General features: G+C 32.6%; 1 pseudogene; it reads right to left on the reverse strand.

Annotated features, from left to right (window-relative positions):
* Positions 1-470: 470 nt before the first annotated feature.
* On the reverse strand, positions 471-3,423 carry LOC139883292 (caffeic acid 3-O-methyltransferase-like; annotated as a pseudogene).
* Positions 3,424-7,101: the final 3,678 nt, after the last annotated feature.

Genomic DNA, 7,101 nt, shown 5'->3' on the forward strand with positions numbered 1-7,101 from the left:
GAGTAGGAGATTACTATCACACTTAAGGGGGTTTGTGGTCATGATAAACGGCTAGTCTTAATTTGTGGTGGAAATCCATTCTGATGTTGTGAGATAGGAGGGATCCATTGGAGATGCAAAAGCCACTTAATTTTTCTAGCTAAGAAAGTTGTAAATTTTGAGGTTATCAATCGCCACTAATTTGAAAGCTTTCATGTATTAATTATCTTAAGTCATTTGTGATATATTTCATCGTCATTCGCCAACATGGTTCTCAAATTTTGTAGGGCTACAACTTAAACTGCCTCGGTACAAGATTCGCATTGGTAGCAACAATATCCTTAGCACTCCAAAAGAAAAACTTTTATTGATAAAGAAAATAACTAAATATGCCAGGAGACTGTTGGACTTCACCATACTTGAGTCATATCTGGAGTAAACATTTAATGTGTATCTCAAACTTCTGATGAAAATTTCAACATGAAAGAATTTTAAGGGCTTTTCAACTTATGGAATTCCATTACCCAACAATTGTAAGCACAACATACAATTTCAAACTCTGAATATCCAACCTCCATAGCTAAGGTTTCAAACTCTTTCTGAGTCCTCTCTTTTCCTTCAGAGCAAAAAGCAAGCATCACTGAATCTAGTAACAGTAGAATTTGGGAAGTGATGCTATTTTCTGGAGCTTCTTTAAGAATGTATTCCACAACAATCACCTTCCCACTGCTCGACAGAGCTTCCCAACAATTCTTCATGTCACTCCAGTCATGAAGTATTCATTGTAAATTTTTATCCGTGAAACATTAATATATGAGACAGAAGAAATGGATCAACTTCTTAAATAGTTTCCACTCTAATGAATTTCATTGTCTTGAACATTTCTTAACTCACCTACTCCTGAAGATGGACTATTGTTTAAACTCCACTTTTAGGGCTTTGGATTCTCAAAATACTAAATTTACTTGTTTTGTTATCCATTTAAATTTTTCTTGTTACTTGTTTTGATTCTCACACATACTGGTTAAAGGTAGATGAAATTGAATTAACAAGAGTAATAACCAGACACAATTATCATCTCCAAATTTTTTTGTTTTTTTTTTCCGTAGTCAACTGGTTTTGATTTTGACATAGCACATAAACTCAGAAAATAATAATATGAGAAAAAAGAGGTAAAAATATAATCCTAGATTGTTTTAAAAAGTGTACCATACCTTCAAGAAAATTGCATCTGCTTTTGGAATATTAGCAAACATATTTCCTCCAACATGTTCCACACCTACAATATAAAATTATTTCAAATTTGTAAATATTTTATCACAAGTCCAATAAATATCGATAAAATATATATAATTATGAGTGTTATTTATTTAAAATTAAGTAAGTACTTGGATAAGAAGGTGCATCGAAAATCACATGAAGTAGATCAAAGTTAATACTCTTTATGTGAGGATATTTGGACGTAATTGCATTGAGAGAAACCCAATTCCCCCTCCAACATCAACCAAGACATTGAGGTCTACAAATCCTTCATAAACATCCAGTATCTTGTTCATGGCCAATATGGTGTAATTCGACATTGCTTGATTGAATACCCTACTAAATCTTTGATCTATGCACATTCAAATAAAGACTTTCCAAGTGCCCTATCCATTATCCCTCCTCCTAATATAAATTCATTAAGATGACTCCTGCAATTAATTGGCATAATAATTAGGATTAATCACCATTTATATACCCAAATTATTAAAAATAAAAGTTGTTATGACCTCTAACAGAAATTAAAACAAATTCTAAAATTAAATTTAATCAACTCATTATTAAATTATTGTACCCTTTTTTATATTGAATAGTTCTTTTATATTGAATAGTTCCGATTGCATATTTAATGACCAATTAAAATTCAACAAATATTTTTCATTCTATTGTTTATTTAAAATAAATTAAAATAATATTACAAGGTATATTTCTTAAAATAAAATCATTATTATCTTTAAAAAAATTTAACAAAAACTTAAGAGGAAATACAGATCAATAAAAAATTTATTCACTACTATCCAAATGTCACATAGTAAAAATTGCAAATAGTAATTAGAAATATGATTTATCGATAAAAATAATAAATTATATGTCCTTATTAATCTGATTTAAAATAGTGAATTAAATGAAGGCATGAGTGAAAATGTTATATAAAATATGCATTGATTTTACGAGAGCACAATTAGGATAATTTATTCATAATTGACAGATAATGTTGATTTAAAAATATTTGAAATTAATAAATAAGGAATATTATTAATTAGATATTCCTTAACTAGATAACTTTTTTTTCATATTAATTTTAACCAAAAATCAATTAAATCGAACTAGATTAACCAAAATTAAATTGACATTATTCTAACAAATCAAAATCAAACCGTTTTAAAAAATTAGTCAAACCGAACTAAACCATATGATCGATTTGGACAAAACTATAGGTTCAATCGATTTTTCCCTAACCTAACTACCCTTCTAGTGGATAAAAAAAAAGTTTATTATGTGACATTAAAGTGGAGAGTGTTAGTTTATTGTACATTTCTTTTTTATGTTATATGTTGGTCAATAATAATATACTGTAGAACTGAGCTTGTAGAACTCAGAATTTAAACGGGGCTGCGGCCATTTTAGATCAAATTTATAAAAACATTTTCCTTGAAAAACAAATATAAGTATGCTTCTTTTGTGATATTAGAAAATAAGTATTGTACTAATAGAGCAGATCGAAGTAGATTAGCCACAAATTCGAACCTGATTTAATTTTGGTGGGTTATATCGCGAATCTTGTCTAAACATATAATCGAATTAAATAATATATAATCTAACATTAATAAGCTTAGGTGGAAGTCCGTAAACTTGCTCGATATAGCTATGACTTGTGTAAAATTTATGAATAGATTCAACGCAAAAGAAAAACACATAAATAATTACCAGCTTTGCTCGATATAGCTATGACTTGTGTAAAATTTATGAATAGATTCAACGCAAAAGAAAAACACATAAATAATTACCAGCTCTTTGTGAGCACTTTGTCATTGAGAAGCAAAAAATGTGGCCCAACAGACCCTCCCTCTTGATCAACGCCAAGAACTTGCAAACCGGTCGAGCACTGTACTATCTCTCGACATCCCCATTCTCTTTGTTTCTAATCGTGCACTTCAAAACATCATAGCTTGACAAAAGACAGAGCATCCGATCCAACTCTGCCGGCGCGTTGGGGTTCTTGGTCGGAAGTCGACTAGCCAGCTCAGAAGCCGTTAAGAATTTGGTGTTACCAGCCTCATAAATGGTGTCTATGATTTTCAGCTCAAGAGCCGATTTTAGTACCATCGGAAACGCAAGTGAGTAGGCTAGCCTGACAGCTTGGTTGCAGGCATCTTCTTCTCGTTCCTCAACTTGGTTGCTCATAATTTTAGTGAAATTATTTATTCAGAAATTTAATTTGTGCCTTTTGGGTTGTGGTTTGAACTAAGTGATGTCTTTAAATAACAATTTCTATCTTTTTGTTTTTATAATAATAATAATAAACAATTTCCATCTGTTTGGCGAAAAAACAAAGAGCGAATAATTACATGTTTTCATTCAAAGACGGAATAAAATACTACATCTCTATATAAATAGTATTTATATAGTTGATATTTTTATTTTTTAGATTCATTGAAAGTTTGATGTATCCGGATAATAATTATAGTTAGATATATCAATTTATCAATGAATCTAAAAAATCAAAACGTCATCTATTTAAATACGAAAAGAATATATATTTACTATTTTTATGGGGAATGACGACATATAGTAATTTAAAATGGAAAGAATATATATAATCTATAGGAATTATTATTAAATAAAAGAATATAAATTCATTTATACTAAAAAAAATCAATTAAATCAGATCTTGTTGACCTAATGATTATCGAGATGAGTTTCATCCTGAAAGTCGTGAGATCGATCCTCCATAAATTATACTCTAAATATCGAATAATAAAATATACAAATATTAATAAAATGATTATGTCGAAGAAAAATAGATATATATCTTTTATTACTATCCTAATACTATAAATATTTAATTATAAAAAATTAATTATAATATTAATGTCTCATTGTACCTATAATATTTATGGCAAAAACATATATCATGCATTAGCAGGTTGGCACACGACCAATGGAAAACTGACACGTTTTAATTCTTAATTTTATACTTAAAGATGTATTTAGTGTACATCAAATTTTATAATATTTTTTCGAGGATTCACCGATCCATCTTAAAACATTGAAAAATATAATAAAAATATATATTATATTTTTATTATCTTATATTATAATATTAAAATTATTATCAAACACGTTATAAGAAAATTTAACGTCAAACACGTCCTTAATAATAAAAAATTAAAAATGAGAGGTATCGAGATAAGGTGGTAAGATGTCGAGTCTTGAAATGTCTTGAGACAAAATGTGCCGACGACGATATTTAAGCGTCTAAAGTCTATGGTCTAAGCGAGTTGTAAGACTCTACACATATCCTGAAACTTGTCCTAGATTATCTACCCACTTTTTGGTATAAATGCTTGAGCTTTTGTGGAAGAAATGTTACTCGTCTAGGACTTTTAGGACGCATGCACCCTGATAGAATCTAGAGTATAATCGTCGTGATAGTGGGACTACAAGCATTCAAAAACTCTTATTTGATTGTGGTTGATGAAGCAATGCCTATGAGTTTCCCGCAAAACGTCCTATGGGGCCTCTGCTATCATGGAGCTGAGTGAATCATGCTTCTCGAGATATCTCTAGAGAGCTTTGTTTGGGTCTCGTGCCCACGAGTCAAAGCTTGTCCAAGTTTCGACATATGGGGCCTCTGCTATCATGGAGCTGAGTGAACATGATTGCTCAATCTAGGCACCAATTTCAATGTCAATCAGTGTATGGATCCTTGGAGGATACGAACCGGTCGAGGACGAGTTCAATTTCGCTTGGCAAACGCAGAATCGGCCTTGAAGATGCATGAACCAGATGACATTTCGAAAAATTGAAGTTGAACTAGTAGGACTTTTGGATTCAGACCGAATTGGTTTGATCTTGGGTCGGTCTGTCATTGGTTCATTGCCTGAGGAAACGTAATGGGGTGACCTTTGTTATGCTTCGTGACTTTTCGTCTTCGGTACTTTATAGAAGTTATTTTTCCATCCTCTAGAACCTATAATAAATAAGGGTTTTTCATTTTTAATTTTTCACTCTCACTTTAAAAATGACAGGCTACCTTTTGTAAAATTCACTCTCGATTTCCATATTGAGCTCTATGGGCAATGATAATTGTTTTCTCGGGCTTTCATATCAATTTGGATTTCCGCTTTGGCCAACAATTCCCTCGGCTTTCGTTTAGATATCTTTAAACATTTCTCAACAAATCATAACTTTGAAAGACAATTAGAAGAATGATCCAACCTGTCGCTTGAGGATCATAGGAAGATAAGGTTTGAGCATCAACTAAAAAGGATCACACTCAAAAAATTGAAGGATTCGACCAAAGAAGCCTAGGCGTCGGCCGCTCTAGCCAAGATCGGTGTGGCCAAAACGAGTCAAAGACCCAAAGGAGGCCACCCCTCAACGTCATTCGCTAGTGGAAGCGTTACTACACCATCCTCGATCGTTCTTCCCAAGAAGATGAAGAAGAAAAAGACCCACAAGTCTTTCTTGAACAAGCTACCCACTCTTCCCCATTCTCTTTATATAATTCAAATACACCAAGGGGAGAGGAGTTCAACGACTTGTATAACTTGAGTGATTCTAGCAAGGCTCAATCTGACCCAAAATATGACGACGTAAAGTCCTCATCCGACGATCTACCACTCATGTAGAGGGGCGACGAGGAGAGTGAAAGACGAAATGCAGCAGAGCGAAATTGGGACCAAGATATCTCATATGAGTCGAGTGATGATGCCAAGTCAAAGGACGATTCGACAAATGTTGGTAAAACAACAAATCAAAAATAATAGCTAAAACAAAAGAGAAAATAAAATTGGGCTCACCAATTCTGTTCTTAAATATGCAGTGGCATGGTCTAAGTTGATGAAATTCGGGTATTAGAAGTTCTCTTGGTGTGATGGGTAGTCATTTGTATAGGTTGCCTTGGAAATTATAAGCTTGGACTTGGGGGCATCGATGGGTTTGGTTGTAGTGTGGCACCACAATAAGCCAAATTTATCCAAACACTTGACCCTACATTACAAGCGAAAGCCAAAGACCCTCTGGATCTTATGATTGTGTTGCTACATTAGTGGAGATTGTGATAAAAGGTTAGCATTTGGCATGCTCATGAGCAATGCATAACCTTGAGTTTATGTTGATATACTGAAAGTTTTGTGTAAGGACGAACACTTACACTTATTGTAAATTTAAAGAGAGCACGAATGTGTGAGGAAAAGGTAATTTCTTGTGAGTTTTTGAGCAAATTGACCAAATTAAATGTCCAGGTGTTTCATATCGCGATATTAGCTAGGAGCTCACTTTTTGATGGTGCATCATTGTTGATTAGCTAGCATATATCTCATGCTTGCATTGCACAATAATGGGGTTTTGATGACTTGATGATGACTATGTTCCTACACATGTTTTAGGTTGTTTGCATATTTGGTTAATTTGTGACAAGGGGTTTTTAGTGCTTTTTATCTTTGCTAACCTTTTCCCTCATTTAGATTGTTAACAATGTCCACCCTTGAGCGTAATTTTTTTTTTCCTTTCTTTGTTTTAGTTCTAGTTTGTAGCATTAGTGGAGACTAGCAAAAATTCGGGTATGAAAAGAGTAATCAATCAATTCACAAGGTGATCAATCTTATGAAAGCATTCAGAACACAACAAGAGAAATTAATCCAGTCAATAACCAAATACGACATTAGCAATAAACATCGGCTAGATTCAAAGTCATCTAGCCCCAGAATCTATAAGATTAGTTACTCGTAATGAAAACAAAAAAATAAAAATAAAACGAGAGTTGATTGTGAATACAATTTGAAGAATAACGAAGAAGAACTTGAATCTTCGAATGTCGATTCGCCTTTCTCTTTGTTCGCCTTGACTTTCTGAGCA

The sequence above is a fragment of the Rutidosis leptorrhynchoides genome, unplaced genomic scaffold (genome assembly GCF_046630445.1).
Source record: "Rutidosis leptorrhynchoides isolate AG116_Rl617_1_P2 unplaced genomic scaffold, CSIRO_AGI_Rlap_v1 contig38, whole genome shotgun sequence".
NCBI classification, from domain to species: domain Eukaryota; kingdom Viridiplantae; phylum Streptophyta; class Magnoliopsida; order Asterales; family Asteraceae; genus Rutidosis; species Rutidosis leptorrhynchoides.